The sequence below is a fragment of the Lactuca serriola genome, chromosome 9 (genome assembly GCF_051521515.1).
Source record: "Lactuca serriola cultivar US96UC23 chromosome 9, Lser_US96UC23_V15, whole genome shotgun sequence".
Classification (NCBI taxonomy): domain Eukaryota; kingdom Viridiplantae; phylum Streptophyta; class Magnoliopsida; order Asterales; family Asteraceae; genus Lactuca; species Lactuca serriola.
In genome coordinates, this window is record NC_136416.1 from 99,489,356 (window position 1) to 99,515,948 (window position 26,593).

Genomic DNA, 26,593 nt, shown 5'->3' on the forward strand with positions numbered 1-26,593 from the left:
GTTTTATGGTTTCCATATAACTATAGATGGTTATACGTTCATCAACGACAGTATACTGATAAATTTAGATGAACTAGCTAATTACAAAGAAGCAATGGAAGGCCTTGAGACAGCCAAATGACAAGAGGAAATGGACAGCGGAATCAAGTCCATGTATAACAATCAAGTTTGGAATTTGGTTGATTAACAGCCTGGTGGGAAGAAAGTTGGTTGCAAATGGATATTCAAGACGAAGACTGGCATGGATGGTAATGTGCACATATTCAAAGCACGATTGGTAACAAAGGGCTTTACTCAAACCCCAAGGGTTGACTATGATGAGACCTTCTCACCAGTGGCTAAGATAAAAACTATTAGGATAATGCTAGCCATAGTTGCCTTTCATGACTATGAAATTTGGCAGATGGATGTCAACCCTGCTTTCCTTAATGGGAAGTTGGCTGAGGAGGTTTACATGAGTCAACCAAAGGGTTTTATTGATGCAAAGTTTCCCAATAGAGTGTGCACGCTTGAGAAATCCATCTATGGATTGAAACAAGCTTCTCGCAGATGGAATCTGTGTTTCGATCAGAAGGTGTAATACCTTGTTTCAAATCGTTTCCCATTTTGGAGTAGTGATCAGGGATTGGGTATTAGCGGGCTTGGGACCCTTGAAGAATTGAGATTTGGACTTATATGGGGTTGGATATAAATATCATTGGAATCAGATTTATAACGAAGAACTTATGGTCTTCATAGTGCTTAAGGGTTTAAGAGGGAGCCCTAGTACGGGGGGCGTACTTAGGCAGTATGCGAGGCATACTAATGTGAAGGGTATTACGCTGGGCGTAATGTTGTGTACGCTTAGCGTACTGTGAGAGTTAGATCGGGGTTGCAAGACCTCGTACGCTAGGCATACGAGGAGTACATGGGGAGTACGAGGGGAAAGGAAAAACCCTAATTTTTGGATGTTTACCATATATAAACTCATTAAGGCTTTAGGACTGGCCTTTTTACTAGCCTCCAAGTCCCCAAAACCTTAGAAATTTTCTCTAAGCCTCCATGGTTGTATTTTGAGCTCATGATGTGCATATTGGTATTTTTGGGTCATTTCCAAGAAGATGGAGTTTGGTGCAAGGTTGTGGATCAAGGAAGAGCTTATCGATCTTGATTATGTGCTTCATTTCCAGCTTATGTGGGGTAAAAAGCTTTGCTCTTGTTCATTGTTGGCTTAGATCTACGTTGTATGAGTTTTGGTATCTTTTTGGCCCTAAGAATGAGATTTAGTGGTTTGTACCACTCCAAGAGCTTTGAGTTGCCACTCTCGGTGTTTCTGAGGTTTTAGATGCATAAAGTTGGCTCCTTTAGGGTTTAGAATCCCCCATGCATGAGATGGTGTCCTTTTGGTGAAAGTATAATGATTTATCTTGAAGATTGGTTCTTTTGGGACATGCTAAGTCACCAAGTCAGTGACTTTATGGTTCTAGACACTTGTTTGGGCATCGATATGTGAATTGGACTTTTGTACTTAAGCATTAAGAGCTTAATGTCGAAACTGGCTTAATGGATAAGTACGTTGGGCATACAAGTCTTTACGCGCAACATACAAGCCAAATTGCATGTACACTTAATGTACAACTGAGTACACCCTACATACTCAGTCAGGAGGGTTTTGGCTTTTGGGCTTCGCGTTGGGCTTCCTTTTTGGGCTTAGGTGTTTGAGTTCTTAATGGGCCATTCGAGTACAAGTGTTTTGGACTAGGAAAATTGATTGGGCTTTAGGGTAAGGACCATGTAAGGGGTTTGGTTCCAATTTGGAAAATTGGGCCACATTTGGGCCTTGGTTGGTTAATTGGCTTTTGGGCCTTTTAGGCTAAGGGTTGGGCCTTAGTCTTGGACCAAGCTAGGTTAGGGGTAAAACTGACTTTTTACCCCGAGTACGGATTTATGGTTATGGTTTGGAACCCAATTGTTAATTGGGTGTTGTTTTGATATTGACAGTTCGGGGAATCTATCAGCAAACAACCAGGGATCGCCTGTGTGATTCGGAAATGCGAGGTGAGTTTCCTCACTGGGTTTAGCGGGTCGAAGGCACCAATGCCGACCCATGTTTTTTATGTTATTGTGCTAAATGTCTGCATAACTTTTGCATGCGCTATGAGATGGTATGCTTACAGGGCAAGGCCCAATGCCAGGCGGGGCCTGATGAGTATATTGTATGCTAGTTATTAGTATCTATTTTATGCTTACCGGGCAAACCCAATGTCGGGAAGGGCTCAATGATGGTACAATATGCTATAGTATTTGTGATTATTGCATGTGTTAGTAAGGGTATATGTTTATATGATTATATGGTTATATGATTTTGTATGTATCGGGGAGGGCCCATTGTCAGGCAGGGCCTGGCGATTGACAGATCTGTAATCCGAGCGGGGCCCAAGGCCGATCGGGGCTCGGTACCAGGTAGGGCCCGAGGCCAAGCGGGGCTCGATATCGGACGGGGCCCAAGGTCGAGTGGGACTCGAGACCGGGCGAGGCCCGATGGAGGGTGGGGCCTAGTATATGATTTATGTATGTGTGGTATGAGGTATCTTGGGGAACTCACTAAGCTTTGTGCTTACGGTTTTCAGTTTATGTTTCATGTACTTCGGTTTTCAAATGGAAGGGCTTGAGATGGTTGCAGAGCACACACCATATGTTTCAGCATTCTGTGAAATACTCTGATTTAATGATGTATTGCTAAATCTTGATTACCTTGGTTTCATGGAGACGATATGTACTAATGACTTATTAATTTAAAAATGAAAATTTTATGACATTATTTTTGGGACGTTACAGAAGGACAAAGAGTGTAGCTTCCCTAGAAGTGAAGATGAGTCCTGTATGTATGTCAAAGCTAGTATGAGTATAGTAACCTTCCTAGTATTGTATGTTGATGACATACTTCTTATAGGAAACGACATTCCAACTTTGTAGGAAGTTAAGTCTTGGCTTGGAAAATGTTCTACTATGAAGGATCAAGGAGAGGGTGCTTATATTATGGGGATATGAATTCTAAGAGACAGGAGTAAAAGATTAATTGGACTTAGACAAAGTAAATATTTTGAAAAGGTGCTAAAACGTTTTTTTATGGAAAATTCCAAGAAAGAAGAACTGCCCATCCATTATATTACCAAATTGAGTAAGACTCAAAGTCCGAGTACCAATGCAGAGATAGCAGAAATGAGTAGAATTACATACGCTTCCGCTGTTGTATCTATCAGGTATGCTATAACATGTACTTCCCCGGATGTGTCCTTTTCTTTGAGCATGGTTAGTCGTTATCAGGGAAATCCAGGTAAAGCTCATTGGATAGTAGTTAAGAATATTCTCAAGTATCTGCAAAGGACTAAGGACTGGGTCCTAGTACTTGGTGGCAGTGATACATTGAGAGTGACTGGTATAGTGATGCCAACTTTCAAACAAACAGGGATAATTTCCATTCTCAATATGGCTAGGTGTTTACCTTAAATGAAGGAGCAGTTACCTAGAAAAGTCCCAAGCAAGAGACAGTGGCTGATTCTACCTATGAATTAGAGTACATAGCGGCAAGAGAAGCATCGAAGGAAGCAATTTGGTTGAAAAACTTCATCGGTGGTCTTGGAGCTGTGCTAGCCATCAAGGAGCCAATGAAAATTTTCTGTGGTAATGAAGGAGCGGTTGCCTTGACAAAGGAACCAAGAGATCATAGTAGATCAAGACATATCAACATAAAATACCATTTCATTAGACATAGAGTAGAAGAAGGTCACCTCGTAGTGAAGAGGGTATCATCTGAAGATAATCATGAAGATCCACTCACAAAGGGTTTGAGTAGAGATAAACACATTCAATATGCCATGAGCATTGGTCTGAAAGATGATATTAGTTTAAGTAGTAAGATAGCTAGTTTGAAACCTTTAACAAAGTAAATGTAATTGACTTTTGGTGATGAAATAATAGATAATTATTTATAAGTTTGTTTACTAACTTTTTTCAATTGTTTATTCTTGTGTTTCATTTTTGCATGTTTTACTTCCCAAATAATTTGACTAATCAAACTCCACAGTCGTTCATACTTTTGGAAGTTAGTAGTGAATTAAGACTGTCATGAATTGAGTTGTAGTTGTCTAAAGAGTTTTAGACATATCAATAGTATTGCTGCAATGTTCATGAGTACTTAGAAATGAAGATTTAAGTATTAGATTAACCCGCACTCAGAGAATTACTTCATATATCACGAGTAATTCTAAGATGATAATATCTTATAATCTTAAAATGGAGATATATTACAAGTCAGTTGTGCATTGATAATACGTTAATGCATCAGTAAATTGATGTTATAATATGTATTGTTGTACATTATTTGATGAGTGAATGGTGCAATCATAAAAGTCAAAGTTTATTAATTCCTTTTGCCCTAACAGGAAAAATAATATCTTTGGGCCCCTTGGTGATTTGGTGTTGACTTATATTGTCAGGCCCGACCATGACTAAATTGATGTGTTTGATTAAAAGTTATATGTCATTACAAATCAAAAAGTAGGAAACAAAGTGTTGGAAAATGAGATTGATTATGTTCCATGTCTCATGTCCAAATGATATATTGCAGATGTTGAAGAATCAGGGGATGAGTTGTGGTTAGGGTGAAATGTCTCTCGAACCCAGAGCTATTTGGTTCTCCCCAAAATGCATTGAGGCGCAATAGTTGACTGGACATCTAGGGTTAAAGCAAACAAAGTATTATATGATCAGTTATCTTAGGACATGTAACTGACGGGGTCAGAGTTCGACAACGGCTTTTGGAAGCTACAATTTCCTGATTGATTTAGTAGTTATATTGGCAATTATAGTTATAGACTTGTCCAAGTGGGAGACTCTTGGATTAGGTGTCTAATCCCATACTTATAATTGGTATATACTTGAATTGATAGTAACACAGTCCTTTTGGGTTGCGTTGAAACCTAGCAATTGAACAAGATGATTTTTGGAGAGAGAGGTTAATTTATCATTTGATTAACAAATAGAAATAAATAATTTGTTAATATATTATGAGAATAATATATTAATTAGAAATAATATTATTTAATTAATAATTAATCAGAAATTAATTGGAATTAATTTTGGGATTAATGGAATTAATTAAAAGTGTAGGGTCTAAAGTGCAATTGTTCAGTAGTTGAACAAAAGGCTCCATAACTTTCCAACAGGAGGGTGGACGGTTTCTACGGGATAATATAAGTTTTCTAGATTATCCCATGTGGATAAATATGGAGCCAGATAGTTACCAATTTGAAATATTCTTACTATATATTCAGATTAGGGTTATCTAGGGCTTCCTTGTACCACTATAGACCCTAGCCATTCATATTTCGGCCACTGATACTCTTAGAGAGATAGCCGAATTTTTCCCTGCCCTCTCCTATCTCCATAATCTCCTTCTTGCTAGCTTGGGTGTGATCCATTAGAGGCACGACATTTGTGGCGCTTGCTACTGAAGGTTCTACAAGTCAAGGATAATTATTATTTACTATAATAATAATAAGGTATGTAATCCTAAACCCTTTATTGTCTTTTTAGAAAATTACCCAGGGTTTCTAGGGTTCTTATTTTGATGTTCTTAGTTATAGGTTCAATGGTGAAAACATAGATCTTGTTTTAGTTGCATGCACACTTAAGAGTTTTAAGTTTGTTTTGTTATTCCTAAAACCCATCAATAGTAGGGGAGAACGGTAACACATGTGTACTAGGTATCGATTTCCAACTCTTAAATTGTTTATTTTATTTTAATTGGCCTGGCCATTGCGTGGCGTTGGGGTGCCATGACGTTTCACTTAGTTAATAAAGGATGCGCATCCGTGGTTGGTCATGATGTGGCATTGGGTGGCCATGGCGTGGCAACCATTTTTGTCCCAAAACCCTAATCTCAGGGTTGGTGTCCTATTTAACGGAACCAACTCCTAGGGTTGCCTCTTTTGGAAGCCTCCACCCATTGAGATTGAATACCATCGAAAACCCTAGCCCTTTTTGTGTTTTGAGTGCTTAAAACCCATCTCTATGAAGGTTGAAGGATGAAGAAGCTTTTGGGTGTTACTTGAAAGAGTGGTTCCAACTTAGATCCATCATCTACACCTCTTTTCTGCATCATTGAAGGTATAAATTCTTTACCTTGACCATTGATTCTCTAGATCTAGTCCTAAGTTAATTTCATGCATTTTTGTCCCAAATCCTCTTGTTTATGGAGTTGGAGTGTACTCTAGAACCTTTTAATGCAATGGTTAACTTTTAGACCTTGGGGTTGGTAGGAAAGTTAGTTTGCATAGCTTTTTGAGTAAAGTAATGAATTGGAGTTTTCATTAGGATCTTAGAGGTTAAGATTTTGTCATAATATGAGGTCTTAATGGATATAGTTGGAAATTTTATCCATCAAGACCATCAGGAAGTCCAGATCTGGAAGTTTGAGTTGTTGGGACTGTGGAAAAGTAGCTTAATTCGTTAAGTCTTTGCTGACCAGTGCCCACAACATGGCTACCTGGTGTCACGGCTTGGCAACTAGTGTTTTCATGACCATCTCGTTGGACGATGGCAACGGTGTGGCCCACAGTGGTCAAGGCATGGGAGTTGATTAATTGTCGACTGTTTTGTCTTGGAGTGGCCATAGCGTGTCCATAAGTGTCACACCCCAAAACCGGAATGACGGAAACGTTCGGGGGTGGAGGACGTCATGTTTAGTATCACAAGACATGTATCATAGTAAGCAAGTAATGAACAACCATTTCATTAGAAAGAAAGTGTTTACAAAGTATGTGTTCACAAAACATAGAGTACATAAGCAAATAACAAAACAAGTCTTGAAGCTATACTGCTCCATCTTCTGAATTCCAGGGCGAGTACCTGTCTACTAGTTTCCTGAGAATACAAGTTATTTGAAAGAGTTTATCAGGAATTAAGCTGGTGAGTTCATAATATTTTAATGATGTAAGTAAGTTGTAGAAAGTTGTTGAAAAATGTAGTTGAAATGTAGTAAGTTATAAGTTCTGTTTTAGAAAAGTTCGCCTGTTCCTCTAGAAAATCCTATATTTCCTAAATTGATGAAATATACATAAAAATGATTCTACAATCCTTTCTATGAGTACTAAATGAATACAAGTTATATAAAACTCAAAGTAAACAAACAATCGACTGTGCGCATATGCCCTAAGCCCACAACCAAACAAGGAACATGAAGTAAGGCGAATAGCACATCCCATTGTTTGTTAGGTCTTTGTTGTAGATAACCCTGGTGTATTCGCTTGTTACTCATGGAGTTAATTGCAATAGTTCCTTTATACTTAATGAAAACATCCTTTAAGAAAACCCTTATTTCTTATAATAAAATAGTGACCACAGTGATTACTTCTATAGTCACTTAGTTTATACTGGTTATATATAATCTAATATCGAATATGTAGTTGATTGGATGAATCCCTAAGCCCACAACCAAACAAGGAACATGAAATGAAGCGGAAAGCACACATCCAACTACCTGTTGGGTATTAATGATATATAACCATGATGTATAAACTAAGGTATTATAGAGTCAATCGCCTAAAGTCCTTTAAGTCTACACTTGTTTAATAAAATGGATTAAATTAACCCTTTACTGGTGAGTTTCTAGCTTTGAGTACTAAAAGTTATGTTTGAAAAGTATGCTTTGTACTAGAAAACTGTGCATTGAATTAGTGTCCTATGACTTGACCCATACCTGGGTATTAATGATATATAACCATGATGTATAAACTAAGGTATTATAGAGTCAATCGCCTAAAGTCCTTTAAGTCTACACTTGTTTAATAAAATGGATTAAATTAACCCTTTACTGGTGAGTTTCTAGCTTTGAGTACTAAAAGTTATGTTTGAAAAGTATGCTTTGTACTAGAAAACTGTGCATTGAATTAGTGTCCTATGACTTGACCCATACCTGGTACCCCTTATGATGACTTAATGTGTACGGAACATATATATAACTAAAATCGAATAGATAATAGGTTGAGTGAATCTGCTCTAAACCCACAACCAAACAAGGAACAGGAATTGAAGCGGAAAGCACACATCTTGTTACCTGTCAGATCCTATTTATATATATCCTTTGATGTATACATTAAGGAATCATAATGTTAGCATTATGGTCCCTTTCTACTGATTGTACTAGACCCGACAGTTTTGTTTGTCGTTTGTAAAATGCAAGTACTGTAGTATTGTATATAGTAACTACTGTTGTACTAATTGCCTTAAATTGATTATCAAGGTATAATGTGATGGCTAGATCCCATACTAAACGCTCTCCCTGTCTAAAGATTCTGGGACCCACACGCGACCTCTACAATCAATTGCAAGCCGTGAACATCCACATTAAAATTTTGTGATCATGTATACCCAATATAACTATCACCTTTTTTTAGAACAATGCGTTAGTGATTCATTGGTATAATTAGATCCTATAAGTGTTCCATGCTATAGCATCTTCGTATGTTCGTTCTGTTATAGTATCTTAGTATCTTCTTTTGTTATAGTATCTTAGTATCTTCTCTTGTTATAGTATCTTAGTATGTTCTGTTTCTCGTATAGTATGTAGTTTGTATGAATAGTATGTACTAGTGTATACTATGTTCTCTCTGTTATCGTGTATTGTATCTAGCATGAACTGAACCCCTAAACTATACCCATTATAGTTTACTAGTATTTTACTTGAACTGTTATTGAAAGGACTCATTTTACTACCAAGTTATGCTTGTACTTTAAAAATGGAGTTTTGCTATACTATAAAAGCATCGTAACTATAAAATAGTTTTTGAAATGTTTTGACCACTTATAGAAGACATAAGAGACATTTTGAAAGATGTTTATGACAAATAATTACACAATTGTCATTGTGTTCAACTTGTATTCCCCCCTTAAAAGCATTTAAAATCGTTAAAAGATTCATCACGGGGTATGAACTCACCTGATGTGGGTTATTCAAACGAATGTGTGTGTAAGGATGAGAAGCTCCACGAATGAAGTCCCGAGACTTAACGAGTCCTAAATGACATATATTGGCATATACTGACATAAATATAGTGTTTGGAAGTAACCAAATGCAATGAAACACCTTACGGGACTAGGAAACACTTTGACCAAGTGTTGGAATCACATGTGATTTAGTAAAAGGGAGTGTGCGGCCACTTTGAGGAGTGTACGGCCATGGGTGTGCGGCCGCACACTCATGGTAATGAGTGCAAAAAAGTGTTTTCCAAAGGTAGGGAGGCTTGTGGGATGATTGTTCAACAAGTGTTAGGAAGCTAGAAAGGCACTTTGGAGGCCCTTAAGCACTAAACAAAGGGGTGTACGGCCACACCTGTGTGTGCGGCCGCACACACCATATGATTATGAGTTATGGGAATTTTCTAAGACTAAATCAAGTGTTCTAAGCAAGATTCAAGCAAAGGGAATGAGTACTTACGATCTGGAGGCTCAAGAAGGCTCAAAATCACTAAGAACACGTGTGTGTTCTTGGTGTTTTTGGTGAAATGGTTGAAGATTTGAAGATCTAACCAAAAAATGATTTCAAATGGATGAAATCAAAGGATATAACTAGTTTAAGAAGATTAACAACAAATCAAGGGAAGAACACTTACATTCTTGAAGATCTAAGCTGAAAATCGGATGATAGTTGAGAGAGAAATTGAGTTCTAGGCTTGGGAGTGTGAAAAAGGGATTAAAGGAGGCTGAGATCTACACTTATACATGTGAGTGTGCTGCTAGGAGAGGGGTGTGCGGCCGTACACTCCTTATGTTGGAGTGTAAGGCTCGATTTTTGGTGATAGGAGTTTACGCAATCCATTTCTATGCTCAATGCTCGAATGTATGGAGTTTTGAACCTTTAAACGGACTCTAAACAAGGCTAAATGATAGCAGAAATGAGTCTGACCCTCAGTCAAGTTGAATGGCTGTGCTTTACAAGGCAAAAATTTTTGGGTTGTCATAATAAGGGGCCACGGCGTGGGGGTTGGCGTGTACTCTAGAACCCTTTACTGCAATGGTTAACTTTTGGACCATGGGGTTGGCTGGAAAGTTAGTTTGCATAAATTTTTGAGTATACTAATGGCTTGGTGTTTTCATTAGGATCTTAGAGGTTAAGATTTTATGATAATATGAGGTCTTAATGGATAAAGTTGGAAAGTTTATCCATCAAGACCATGAGGAGGTCTAGATCTAGAAGTTTGAGCTGTTGGGATTGTGGCAAATCAACTTAATCCGTTAAGTATTTGCTAACCAGTGCCCACGACGTGGGTACCTGGTGTCACGACATGGCAACTGGTGTTTTCGTGACTATCTCATTGGACGATGGTCACAGTGGTCATGTCATGGGAGTTGAGCAGTTGTCGACGGTTTTGTCTTGGAGTGGACACAGCGTATCCATACGGGGCCACGACATGGGGGCCTGTCATGTTGACCTTGACCGTTGACTTTTGATTAGGGTTGACTTTTGGATCAACTGGAGTTCTAGGATGTATGCTGATTGGGTATGACTTTACCAATATTAGGTATCTCGTTGATTCTGTCTACCATGTCTATGAGAGATGTCGTATTTCTAGCTACTATTTGCGCGGTGAGTCTTCTCACTACTTTTACATGTGTGGTATTTATGTTTTGACCAGATGGGTCTTTATTGGTTATTTTTGTCTTATCTAGAATTAAACTGCTGATAACTATGTGATTACTGATAATCCCTAGGGTTGCTGATAACCCATGGAATGTGTTGTTAATCTACAGGGCGTGCTGTTAGTCCATTGCTGATAATCCCCAGGTATTGCTAATATACCTTACTAAAAGTAGTTCGGACATCATGTTCTCAACATGCATATATGCCAAATTTCAGGTCAATCTGAAGATGTCTCATCTTCTGGTGGTCAAGCAAATATTCCGATATCTCAAAGGAACAAAGGGCATCGGAATTTGGTATCCGAAAAAGGAAAGTTTCCTTCTTTAGGCATACTCCGATTCAAAATATGGAGGTCTTCAACTAGATAAAAAGAGCACCTCAGGAGGTTATCAATTTTTGGGTGGAAGACTGGTTAGCTGGTGTGACATCCCCATTTTCACGGCCAAAAAAGACCGATTTTGTTTATGCTTTATAAAAATCAAAGTACCTCTTTTAATAAAAATGTTGTGGAATTTGTTCCCAGTAAAACATGATAAATACGTTATCAAAGCATTTCCGAAGAAAAGTATTTTTCTTCATTTTAAAACATTTGGGATGTCATTGTTAATACAGTCACATAAGTATAAACAGAACTTACATTCATTATCACTAGTGATTTATATCTCCTTAATCTCTCAGTGTAATGTGACTTCATATCAACACCTGTGATATAAATAAGTTGGAGTGGGTCAGATTGGGAAACCTGGTGAGTACATATGGTTTTCAACCAACAATAATATAATTATTATGTTTAAACATCAAAAACAATCAACCCAATTACCCATCCCTATTATCTTCTTTATTCTACCATAAGAATCAGCTATTCCTCGTTCATTCATTCCTAAGGGTTATCCTAAGGAATAGGCACGAAATCCATCGTTGTCTGGGCTTACTCAATAGGCACTAAATCCATAGTTGCTAGGGTTTAGCTCAACAGATACTAAATCCATAGTTGCCAGGGTTTGCTCAACAGACACTAGATCCATAGTTGCCAGGGTTATCTCATTTATCGACAATATCGTTTTCGAGAATCCACTCGCAATACATGTCAATGGGTTTTTATCTCGTTTATCAACAGTATCGTTTCTGAGAATCCACTCACAATACATGTAAATGGGTATTTTAAAGTACAGCTAGTGAATACATAATTCAAATAACACCTACAGGTTGTGAGCCTGCTAGTGCTCCACTGGACTGTCTAGAATAGTCCGTGGTTGTCATCCATACTCTGCTAGATGACGGGGCCAATACTTGGGTAAAAGGCTTCTCTCATGGTTCACCTCTCACCCTTATCTCATGGTCTATATCACCTCTCATCATTTTGTTTTTGTCACAAAACAACTATTTCATATACCCATGTTTTACTCAACACATTTTGTAGATATAAAATTCATATACGGTTTAAATCATTTAAAACATGTATAAAATCTTTCATTCAGCATAGACATCAAGTATTCAGACAAGATGCACACATAGCACATAATTTATATAAAATACTTTATATCTATGTGTAACATGAAAGTAACTATGCACTTACTTGTTAAAGTGATGATTCCAAACTCGGGCAGCGCTTCGCTTTTAACGATTCTATTTTCCTTCGATGAAACCTAGCATTATTATCTCTAAGGTTTAGTCTAATATTCACTGAGACTAATTAATAGTCTAACTCTTATTACTATTATATAAGCATTAAACAATACTCTTTACCCACTATGTACAGACAGGGGCCAGACATAAAACACCGGAGGGCAAGACCATTTTGGCATAAAGCACTTCTGAAATCCAACAACCCTATGCGACCCTTTAAACCAGATTCCTCGTACTGCGAGTGGTTAAAAAGATATTATAATGACACTTATATAACTCATAATAATATCCCAAATAATTATTAAGGTCCTAATAACATTACTATATTTAAATAAAAGCTATATTATAAATAGTGTAGGCGTAGCTCACTTACAACGAGGTGTTATTAAAAACCGGGCTTCGCTGGAGTAGCGTCTCCGAGCCGAAAACTTTTCTTCTAGGATCCGTAGGGTGCTCCGGGGCTTCCTTCTCGTGCTAGGGAGGTTCCCTAGACTTGGGAGGGGTTTAGGGGAGTTAGAGAGAAGTTAGAGAGAAAGAAAGGCTTATGGTGTGAAGAAAATATGAAGGATTCATCCTTTATTTATAGGGATTTTATCGTAGAGTAGCCCCTAAGTTCCATCCGTATCTTCTAGGTATGAGCTCTGTTTTTTATGTTCTTTATATCCACGCGTTGGAATTTATGAGTACTACAACTTTCATTAAGACCTCGTCCGCTAATTCTCATTCTATCTCCGATTTGCAAAACTGTATCGAATTTATCGCGCTCGACGAGTAGGGACTAAGTTTCGTCCATATCTTTCGCATACGAGCTCTATTATTGACGTTATTTATATCCATGCATTGGTATTTACGAGTACTACAACTTTCATTTAGATCCCGTTGGCTAATTCTCACTCTATCTCAGATTTACAAAATTGTATCGAATTTGTCGCGCTCGAAGAGTAAGGACTAAGCTTCGTCCATATCTTTCACATACGAGCTCCGTTTTTGTCTGTCTTTTTATCACTTAACTCCTATTACTGATATATTCATTTCTCGTTTTGATTATTTTGGCTAAAAATCGACCGATCTAAAATTCAAATTTCAGGTTGTGCACTGCTATGTTAAATCTTAGAAAAATCATAACTTCCTCATACGAAGTCAGACTTGGACGTTCTTTTTATGCACACTCTCAGTTTAACATATACTAAGACTTTCGTTTAGATCGCTAAGGCTAAAAAGTATGTTATCATAAATTCACTTTTTACGATTCCCGGTGTCGTGCCGGTTTAGCCGTAAAACTTCGACGGGTAGTAACTTCTTTGTTATAACTCGGATTTCAGCGTTCTTTATATGTACGAAACCCTTGTGAAATATACTATAACTTGGTCAAGATTAATCCTTATAAATAATCTTCCATAAAAAACTCATTTTTGATGCTTATTGTCTTTAAATTGTCTAGCCCGAATCTGCGGGCGTTACAGCTGGTCATCTAAGAAGCAGAACTGCAATGCTCTCTCTACATCTGAAGCAGAATACATAGTTGCTGCAAGTTGCACTTCACAAGTGCTTTGGATGAAATCTCAACTTTTGGACTTTGGTTATCAATTTCAATAAATTTCAATCTATTTTGATTCTGAAAGTGTCATTGCGATTTCTCACAATCCAATTCAACACTCTATGACGAAGCACATTGATATTTGGTACCATTTCATTAAAGATCATGTTTTAAAAGGAAACATCAAAATTATTTTTGTTACATCTGATGATAAAATTTCTAATGTATTTACTAAGGCATTAGACGAAACCAAATTTAATGGGTTTCTAAATAAAATAGGTATGATGATGCTCGATCCACAATTCTTCCAAGAGACTTGTACTCTCTGATGGAAACATCAAAAAGTGAAATAATTCTGATGTCAAAATCTTATCATCTTGGAATCATTTCCACTCGGAAAATATAGGATCATTTTGCGTGTCTTTTTGTCTGCCCTTTTCCTCTATTTTTAAGTTGTAAAACTTTCTTCGTCTTTTCAAGATCTTGCCCAATATAGTTACATTGGTGCTCTTGTATTGATCTCTCCTAAGAATTTATTCCAAAATGAAGTGATATGAAGTTCACCTCGGAATTCAAATCCGAAACGGTAATGAGCGTTCATCTCTTATCTTTGTCCGAGCACTGATCCTTCATGTGTCAAAAGTTAAATGTGTTGAAAATTGTCCTCTAAATATCTTCATGCATTTTACCTATGATATTCAGTCTAAGATTGAGCAATCTTGAAATCTATATCATTTACTAATGATGTAATTGTATTTTTTCCAAAGTATCTTATGACATCTCATCTCAGAATCTTCTTATTCCGAGATCCTCAGTTGTAAAAAAAAGTTCAAAGGTTTTCATTAAACTTTTTTCCGAAAAATTTTCTCATTCATATTCACGGTAATTTTTCTTGATTTTTATCCTTTAGTTCTCAATAAACATGCTTTTGCACATGTCTCAATAAATTGCATGTCAACTCCATAACTGAAATGACAGTTTTCCTTTTTAGCACGAATAGACGTCCCGTCTTTCGCATTTTTAGTTTTTTAGAATACTAATTTTGGAAACACATTTAATGCGACATATTCCTCTTTCGGGTGTCATCATTACTTCTCATTCAACCCAACCCGGAATTCCAACCTATAAAAGGTTTTCAAATGCCAACTGTTCCCCTTTATGCTTTATTCATCTTCTTCCTGAAAACCCTCTCTGCATCCTGTTCTTCGAGCCTTCAAACCTTCGATAATGACGTCCACACAAAATGCTCTTGAAACCTCAAAACCTACAACAAAGAAGAAATCATCAAAGGGTTCTGCATCCTCATCATCCACTGAACCGATTCTTAGAGATACTACCTAACTATTCTCACTCGACCCCATGGATTATGATGACTCCATTTGAGTGATGATTGAGTTCATCTCCCATCACCCCATTGTTGTTCCATTTACCAAAATCCCAAACCCTAAGCTTCCATTACACATCCTTCACACACCATTTGAAAGAATCAAGATCGAAGATGGTGTCCTTGAAGTCAAAATTATAGGTGACAGGTTCGTCCCTGTACACAAGCATAAGTTTCTGAAAGCAATTAGTATCCCAGAAAACCCCAAGGGTTTTCAAGTCCAAGAACCCTCTTCTGAAGAGTTTTATACATTTCTGAATGAAATTGGGGATATCGGTGAGTTCAAAACCAAAAAGTTCAATAAATTGACGGTTCCCGAACAATGGACTGTGTTGATGCATCTAATCCTTTGAGGATTATCAGGGAAGCATGGTGGAACTGACACCATGAGCAAGGATTGGCTAGACATTGTGTATAACATCTACTCCGGATGAAGCAACGCTGTCGACTTGACCGAGGTTCTATGGCAAGACTTTCGGAAGTTTGCCCTCAGGAGAAAGTCGAATGAAATATCGATTCTGAGATTGTAGGCTATGACTCTCCAACAACTGTATAAGGAATGAAGGGAAGGCATACCCATCAACTCCGATCATAAAGAGGTATATCTTTCTTTCAAGGCCGTTAGAACTTATAGCCTTCCAAACCAAACTTTTTTCGGACCTATTCGTTGTTTGCCACAACACATGTTGGCAATACTTCCATCTGAATCTACTTTTCTCAAACACCATTTAGAGACCTCAATTGTATATGACCAAACACAATATGCCCCGGTCTCGGATGAACAACCCTCATATGTGGAGAAACCAGTTTCCACTGGTGGCCGAAAGAAAAAGATGGCGAAACAAAAAACATCACCCTCTAAAGCTCCAACCAATAAGAGAACTAAAGTCACTGCTTCCTCTCAAAAGGAATCACACGTTCACATTCCGTCTAAATCTGGACATCCGATAACCCCTCCCGTCTACTCTTCTTAAGTACCCTTTAGAGTTTCAAAAACACAAGCACACACACTCATGGGGAGTCTGCACATAATCCACCCCTATCTTCACAAAAAGATGGTGCTGGTGTTGAACAAAGTTCCTTGAAGCCACCTAGAACACACCCATGTGTCTCTTCGAACATCCCACTTTCTTCTACACACGCACAATATGGGGCCCTTGCCTTGGATTCCAAGCTTTCGGAAGCTGGAGTTGTCCCTCTGACTTCCAAAGCCCCAACTGGTCTGATACCCGGTCCAGGTAAAGGACGACCAGGTACTGCTAACGAACAATGGTCTGGTTTTGTTGACAGGGCACACACTCGTTATCTAGAGCTGACACGAGCTCAAGTGGAGTACACTCTTATCTCCATGCGTCATAGGGCCATTCAGAGCAACCTACCATTTTCTGCTCCAACTGATGAAGAAACAGGTCAAGAGTTTATCTCTTCCAATCTAGCCCAAATTGTAGTTATAGGAGAAGTTCACAATTCGACAATCATTTCAGATGATGTAACATCCCCATTTTCACGGCCAGAAAAGACTGATTTTTTTTATGCTTTATGAAAATCAGAGTACCTCTTTTAATAAAAATGTTGCGGAATTTGTTCCCAGTAAAACATGATAAATACGTTATCATGGCATTTCCGAAGAAACATATTTTTATTCATTTTAAAACATTTGGGATGTCATCGTCAATACAAAAACATAAGCATAAACAGAACTTACATTCATTATCACTAGTGGTTTATATCTCCTTAATCTCTCAGTGTAATGTAACTTCATATCAACACCTGTGATATAAATAAACTGAGTGGGTCAGGTTGGGAAACCTGGTTAGTAAATAGGGATTTCAACCCACAATAATATAATTATTATATTTAAACATCAAGCAATCAACCTAATTACCCATCCCCATTATCTTCTTTACTCTTAAGGGTCTACCCTAATAATCAGTTATTTCTCATTCATTCATTCCTAAGGATTATCCTAAGGAATAGGTACGAAGTCCATTGTTGTCATTGACACAGCTGCTAGTTCTATCACTTAGGCGCAGTTGCCAGAATTGTGACATTCTATGTGAGGCGCTTCTGCCGGTATTGTCCTTTAGACGCTGCTGTCATGGTTATAATGTTCTCTATTAGGCACAGCTGCCGATACTATCCTTAGAGCGCAGTTGCTAGGATGTTTATCGTAGATCTAAAACATCTACATATTTTGGCGCAGCTTCCAGTGCTCATCTATAGGGTACTAGGTTCATTGCTGCCAATGTTCACCTATAGGGCACTAGATCCATACTACTAATGTTCCTCTATTTCAGCCTTCATCCCTCATCATTCATCTACCCATGTTTTACCCAACATATTTTGTAGATATAAAATACATATACAATTTAAATCATTTAAAACATGTATAAAATCGTTCATCCAACATAGAGAACAAGTATTCAGACAATATGCACACATAGCACGTAATTTATATAAAATACTTCATATCTATGTGTAAGATGAAAGTAACTATGCACTCACAACACGTAATATATATTAAATAATTCATATCTATGTGTAAGATGAAAGGGACCATGCACTCACAACATGTAATATATATTAAATACTTCATATCTATGTGTAAGATGAAAGGGACCATGCACTCACAACACATAATATATATTAAATACTTCATATCTATGTGTAGGATGAAAGGAACCATGCACTCACAACACGTAATATATATTAAATACTTCATATTTATGTGTAAGATGAAAGGGACCATGCACTCACTTGATAAGGTGGTGACTCGGTACTCGGACAACACTTCGTTTACTTTAAAATAATTTCCTTCGACGAAACCTAGTATTATTACCACTAGATTTTAGTGTAATATTTACCGTGACTAATTATTAGTCTTATTATTATTATTATTATTATTATTATTATTATTATTATTATTATTATTATTATTATTATTATTATTATTATTATTATAATATAAGAGTTTAAACAATACTTTCCAACCACTATGTACAGACAGGGGCCAGACATAAAACACCGGAGGGCAGGACCATTTTGGCATATAGCACTTCTGAAATCCAACAACCCTATGCGGCTCTTTAAACCAGATTTCCCGTGCCGCAAGTAGTTAAAAAGATATTATAACAAGACTTATATAAGTCATAATAATAGCTCAAATATTTATTATAAGTTCATAATAACAATACTAATTTTAAATATAAACAATATTTAAAATAAGGTTAGCATAACTTACATACAAGGGGGTTTTAGCTAGGAGTCGGGCTCTGCAGGGGCAGAACTTCATCGCTAAATCTTTCTAAGAAAGATTCGTGCAGCGCTTCAGCGCTCACCTTACTATACTAAAACTACAGAAAGAGAAGTCGAATCACGAGGGACCGAAATGCTCGGGGGATAAGAAGAGAAAGACTCTTGAATCAAGAGAATGGTGCAAGAAATATGAGAGCCCAAGCCTCTTATTTATAGTGATTGAATTTTCAAAAACTACCCTCCATAATTACTTAATGACCTTATAATTATATAAACAACTAAACACCCCTTTATAATACTATTTTAAATAGATTTAACGATATTTGTACTAAACTAATGTCGAAAGAACTCAACATTAGTCTTATAACGACCGCATCGTCGATACCTTTCTAATGATATATACACTTGTATATATATGTATATGTATATATGATTTATACTTTATTTTAATACGTAAATATGATATTACATTTTATAACTCGTTCATACGAACTCCGTTTTTGATGTTCTTTATATCCACGCGTAGGCAGGACCATACCCTACAACTCTCGTTTAGACTCCGTCGGCTAATTTTGACTTTATTTTTAAAGTTATATTTTTAACAGGCTGGGACAAGATTGGTCCCTTAAAAATTCATAACTTCTTCATCTGACGTCCGTTTTCGTCTGTCTTTTGATTGTTACGCTACTATTAACGAGATCTTCGATTCTTGTTTAGGTTGTGTCGGCTAAAAACCGCTCGATCTAATATTTGAATTTTGGGTTGTACACTACTAAGCCAAATCTTAGAAAAATCATAACTTCCTCATACGAAGTCAGATTTAGGCGTTCTTTTTATGGACGCTCTCAGGTTAACATATTCTACAACTTTTGTTTAAATCACTAAGGCCAAAAAGTCTTCTATCGTAAATTCACTATTTACGTTGCGTCGTGTCATGCCGGTTTTGCCGTAAAACTTCGACGGACCATAACTTCTTCGTTATAACTCGGATTTCGGCGTTCTTTATATGTACGGAACCCTTGAGACATATTCTACAACTTGGTTAAGATTATTTATTCTAAATAATCTTTTGTATTATCTCTAAATTGACTAGCCCAGATCTATGGGTGTTACAAATGATCCTCCTCCGGAGTCTCCACATGAAGAAACTTTCAAGCCTCCCCCGGATGAAGAACATTCCACTGAATTTATGTTCGATGATGATAGAGCTTCTATTGGTGCTCTTCCATTATTTTCAACATTTAAGTCTTTGCAGAAACCATTCTCTTCCAAGCCAATTCATGATTTTGGCCTCTCGTCATCCTCCTCAGAACAATAAGAAGAAGAAATACAAATTGATGCCAATGTTCAAGGCATTCAAGGAAATGAAACCGAAACGAATCTCAATCAAGGCAAAAAACCGAGACGAATCCCAATCCTTCCATTCCACAAGATGACAAACATGGTGATGATAACAAGTCTGAGAGTTCTACCTCGGACACCGGCTCCTCGGACGAAAACATCGTGGATCTGTTTTCCCTGCTAGAACTGCGAGATAATGTGGCAAGTGCTGTCTCCAAAGTTGAGTCTCTTGACAAGACTATGGCTCAAGTTGACTCAAAACTTGATCAGAAGGTCACCAGCCTTAACTCGAAACTTGACATTATTCTTAATTTTTTTTTCCAAGATTAAAGAAGTTGGCCCCTCTGAAGTCGCACGAGCAAATCAACCTGATCAACTCATCTCTCTTAGATTCAACCACACTTTAGAGGAATTTGAATAGAAGTATAATGATAGCACTACTAGAAAACAACCCTTTAATGACACGCAAACAATGACACTCGCTGATAGAGGACGCGCATTTGTGCGTGCCCTAAAAAATAATGTCAATTTTGCAAAATTTGAAGGATAGAGGACACGCATTTGTGCGTTCCCTAAAATTAGTGTCAGAAAAGAAAAAAAAAGGAAATGGGGAGGGCGCCTTTCATAAAATGCGCGTCGTCTAAATGTGTCGCTTTATAACATTTTAATGAAACACGCGTTTTTAAGGCTGGATTTCACCCGCCTATTGAATCCCAAAAATTAAACCCCCCCCCCCCCCCCCCCCCCGCCTCTTCCAATTAGCAGGAAAAAGCCCTAGGCCTTCGTCTTCATAGCAACATCGCACCACCACCCAACCTTCGAGCTCGCATTGCCAAGTGTCTCCGACCATCTTCTCCAACCATTCTTTCCTGTCGCACTACACCGATAACAAAACCCCCATCACTATTTTAAACCACCCATGATACGCATCCTCACCCTCTCCTCTAGATCTTCATTCTCTGTAAAAGCCCTTCTACCATCGATAATCAAATTGCACTCCCAAAAACTACAGAATGAAATCCCAAAAGAAATATAAAAAATCCCGCTACTAAGAAAAACCCCAAACAATCGGTGGTATTTTCCCTAAAATTCATGGATTCTCTCATGCGATTTATGCGATTTTCGTTTCCCCCCTATTTTTTTTGGCATCGATCACTTCTTAGGCAGTCTTTATATAAAGAATCCAAAAACGTAAAATAGAGGCAAGGGAAACAATGAGATGGGGTGTTCATGAGGGGCAATATTGTTTTTCTTGAATCTGTTATTGTGTGCGGTGGATATTACAACGATGAAACTCCTGTGGGTTAGATCGACACCCTTGATTTGTCTGGTTGTACCGAATGAGTAAAGTATCCCCGTCGTATCGACCTGTTGTACATCTCCGCTTGAAGATATCCCATCTCTGCTTCAAGATACAAACATTGACATAAGCTCACCGGAAATCAGGTTGCTGGTGACGGTCTATCGATGAATATTGCCAAAATGTCAAAGAATCAGCTCTATGATATCATGTCCCAGATGAAGGTAAAAACACAAACCCCTCTTTTTCTGTCTTTTTCTTTCTTTTCAAATTGATGTTTCCTCTGTTTTTCCCCAAAATTTACAACAAGTTCGATGTATGTCGTTGCTGGTGTTAAATGAATGCGAGGAGTTTAGACTAAATTGGATTCTTATTTTAACAGAACCAGGATCAAGCGAGACAAATCTTGATTCAAAACCATTTACTCACTAAAGCTGTAACACCGAAAATTTCAAAACAATTTTTCGTTTAAAAAATAATCGTTTAATTCTTAGAAACACTTTGCTTAAAATCTCATTCATAATCGAATTACAAAACATAAGTCCATTTTCACTTGCATAATAAACCAGGATCCTCAAAACATGATTCTTTCTCTGGTGTGGACAATCGAGCCGGTGCCGTCCCGTGATCCTGAGAGAAACCTGAAACACATAACACAAAACACTGTAAGCACGAAGCTTAGTGAGTTCCCCAAAATACCACACATAACACATATTAGCCACTCGAGGCTATAACTCTGTGGGTCCATGGACCCCACTCTATGAACCTTCCGGTTCTAACTCTGTAAATATGCACAACATAAATCACATAGAAATAATGCAGTACAACACATAACATACACAACATACAAATACTCTATCACATAACTCTGGTTACCTACTCAAGGTAAAGTATAGTGAGAAGACTCACCTGGCAATCAGAAAGCAATTATTTGCACATGCGAACCTCGGACTCACCACCACCTAACAAATGAGGCAAATATCTCTAACTAATACTCGAAGTCCCAACTCTAATTAACCAATGATTACTCTTTCCCTCTCTAGTCAGGTAATGGGTAAAAGACCATTTCACCCCTCCCTGACTTCTATTACCTCTGTTGGCCAAAACCCCCAAAGTCAACATAAGACAACTCAAGTCAACGGTCAACACTGACCAGACTGGGCGAGTACACAAGAGTGACTCGACGAGTCCATGCGGGTTCTCTAAATCCTTTCTAAACCTCTTAGACATGACGAGTTCCCTCTCCACTCGTCGAGTTACTCGGCAACGAAACGCGGGGCAACCCCGACTCGACTCGTCGAGTCTGCCTATGGACTCGGCGAGTTGCTCCCATGACAACCCTCATCTGACCTTCTGAGGTCAGATCTGCTTCACCAAACCATAGATCTAACTCCCTCAAAGCCAATAACCACGAAAAGGTCGAACCTTGGGCACTCATGCAAGGTTCTACAAGCTCATTTGGGTGAAACCCTTCATTACATAACAACCCTAGCTCAAAACTCCAAATAGGATGCATAAAGCAGGATGGAAGGGACTCTCTGGACCCCTTTGGGTCTAGATCTATGGCTTCACACTCAATGGGACACTATACTCCACAAATCAAGCCATAAAAGAAGCTATAAAACCCTAAAATCACCAATCTTACCCAAAACAGAAAAAAGAGAACGATTGATACCTCTATGGTGAAGATGCTGTTGGGTTTTGAGCATTCTAACACTTCCTAAGTGTACATGCAACCCTAAATACCTTGGATCTATGTTTTCTCTATTATACATGCAAATAAGAACATCCAAGGTATTATCCTAATCTATCATACAAAAACTATGAATGTAACAAGATAGAATACATACCTCTTGATGTAGCTTGATGTCTTCAAGCTTTAAGAGCTTAGCCCCAATAGTGTGGAAGCCTCAAGTGGAATCACAAATCACCAAGACACCTTGGAATACTTTAGAGAATATGATTACTTGGTTCTCTCTAGTGAAATTGGCTAGCCCTTCTTTAGTGTATCCACACTAGTGCCAATTTCACCAACCAAAGACATCTTTATATAGTATGGGGGATTAGGGTTAAACCCTAATACCCATGACCTTTCATTTCCTAGGATCCATGGGTTAAACACTCCATGGACTATCCATGAAAGCTTAGCCCAACCTAAATGAACTTGGCCCATTCCATATATATAAGAGTCCATATTTAATTAGTTCCTTTTGATCACTTAATTAATTATAAATTAATTCTTGATCAATACTAATTAAATAATACGATTCCATATTAATATATTAGAACTTATAATATATTAATATTAATCGTAAACATACTATTCTCAAAAGATTATCCATATAAATTGTGTCGGTGAAGTGCAACCCAAATGGACCATGCCGGGTCGGGTCAAGTACATACCAAATATAGTTATGGACTTAGACATTAATCCAACAGTCTCCCACTTGGATAAGTCTAAAACTATTATTGTGTATGACTTCAAACCTAACTGGCAATCGTAGCTCTTAAAGCTGCTGTCGAACTCTGATCTTGTCAACGAACTTGTCCATTAGATAAGGGATCATATATTCCTCCATTCTAGATATCATATGGACTGAGACATGGATTATAATCATTCTCTCTGTCCATTTGTTGTTTCCCGATTTCCGATTTATGACGACTGACTAATTGAACAAATCAAATCAGTCCTGGCCCGGCCGAGCACTTCCATTTGTCATCATCAAATCATCGAGGGGCCCACAGATATCGCTTTTATCCCGAAGGTAAAAGGAACGGATAAACTTCGACTCATATGGCTTGTTCTACTACTTGTTGAATCATACACAAAGGCACGTTTTATAGCACCGAGTTACCAAATGCGTTTTCGTGCAATCAATGTACTATCAACTCATAGTAACAACTCATATCTCTAGGTTTGAAGAATATAAGATATTATCGTCTCATGATCACTCGTGATAAAATCCATGAAGTGATTCCAATGAGCGCGGGTTGAATCCAATACTCAGAACTTATGAGCACTCATGAGTGTTGTAGCCCTTTGTCCAACACCTTAGACCTCTACAAGCCAACCCATGACAGTCTTAATTCATATCTACTTCCAACATATGACCGACTGTGGATGTTTGAATAACTTAGTCATTCAGGAAGAATAACCCAGTTTATTCGGGAAGTCAAAACATGCAAAGTGAAACACAATAATAATTGAATCCAATATGGTATCAACTCTTTGAACATAAATAAAACACCTTTTATTTATCACCATATGATTACACATTATTCATTGTATACTGTTTCAGCTATCAATTTTATTCTTGAATTTAAAACAATAGTTGTCCCATGCTCCAAGCATGTACACTATGTTTTCTTAAACACTAGTCATGCCACACACCAAGTATGCATACTATGTTTGTCTATGATCTTTACTTTGTGAACTAGATCAATTGAACATAACTTCAATGATTCTCTTTTCACACTCCCAAATCCTTACCGCAAATGCAAGAATTCCAAATTCATGCCATTTACTGAAATCTATTAGATTCTAAACTTATATGCATTGATCCTCTCGTAATGATTATGCACAAAGTCATAAAGACTTGGCAACAATCATTACAGAGTATTCCAAAGGAGATCAACTCCTTGGAAATATTCTTCTTGCATTAAGTTTCCTTAATCTTACACAGATTGAAAATTCTAACTTTGAAACATTTCCAGATTCCATTTTGACTATCACTTCTGAACAAGAGTTGCCTCCTTACAGATTATGTCAATATGGTCCTTCCAGAATTATCACTATACTTCCAATTGTCCTTGAGTAACCAATCTTTGGTAAACCTTAGATTGTCCTCGACAATTGTTTAATCCTTTTAGTCATATCCAGTTCTAAACCTTTTCCCTTCTTAATGCCCCAGACATTTGGAAAATTTTAGAACGGATGAATATAGCACATGTAATCGATCCTATATCCGAAGCATATGGGACACGATTCATGATGTCTTACATAAAGACTAAACCAGTCTTTTGCTATAATATTTCCATTTCAATTTGCCAAGTTCTCATAATTCAGATTATGAAAAGGGATGCCGTAATCATAATCGAATTTTAGAACGCAAATAATGGACCCATATACAGAATTTCCTTATGTTGAGCCATTCCAACATGAAATTCATATATATCCTTGACTAAATGATTAAAACCTCACGATCTAAGCTTATAGATTTGAGATGAAGCATAATTTCCTCTCCCTTAATTATAGCAAAACAACTTTTTCCCAATTGAAACTTTTGTTTTCTATAATTAACATTGCTAACTTGCAATACTTATCATAATTATCATGCTCCCACTAACATGATGATTATTAGCATAACACTTATGCTCCCACTAGCTTTGACATGTACTCAGAAATCAGCTGGACAGTCTGAAATTTAGATTCATACACCCTTTCCGTAGATAGCTCACCTGTGTTTCTAAGCAATTTCAAGAACCATGAAAAGGGATACCGTAATCATAGTCTCAATTGCTTAGGCATTTGCCATTTCTCACAAGTCCATGTTAGTGTGCCGGTTAACCACACGCGCTCCACTAACGACTTTTGAAAATGCAAATAACAAAATTGATATCTTTGTAAAATCTACTTAGTGAAAGCGTTTCCTCACCATCATTTTCATGAATCGGAGAGAAACCTTATGACACTTAGATTTATATGGTGTATGAGTTCCTACCCATATGAATTTGTCAAACCATAATCACAAGACAAAGATAATGACAAATCCAAAACCATATGGATTGAACTCAATCTTAACTTCTTGCCACCTGGCAGCTCAAGGGCCTGCCATTGCTTCCAAGTTGTTATGCAACAAACTGAGAACTCTAAGAACTCATATGCAAAGCCAACTTTAACTGGAATGGGCACAGATATGTCAACACGATAGGTTATAAACCTCAAGTCGTGTGCTAGTGAAGAACTTCAGGTTTTATTCTTGATTATTTCTTGAGACTTTCAAGACCTTTAAGACTCCCACTGTCCTCTTGACATATAAGACTCCCTTGTCAAACATCCAAGAGATAGTGCGGATTCTAATCAAGAAAAACACTTTACCCAATTGGCCTAAGTTGGTCTTTGTTTTATCCAAAACATCACAACTTACCAATTTCAAATGTACAAGAGTAGAAAATTTTTACTCTTACATTTGACAAGTGTTTTAAACCTTCTTTAAGACATGTCACTCAAATGACAATCTTGGAGTATGACTCTAAGACTTGTATTGGAACGAAGTATGACTCATCTTCTTGATTTAACCATTTCAACAATTCAAGTTCCTCTTCTTAGTCATAAGAATGCACTAAGATTTCCTTAGAGAACTAATTTTGATATGGTTTCTTAATCATTAAGATGATCACAAAACTGATACTAAAGTACTCTCCCATCTTTTCAGATATGAGAAACTTTTATCCTTCTGCCTAATTTGA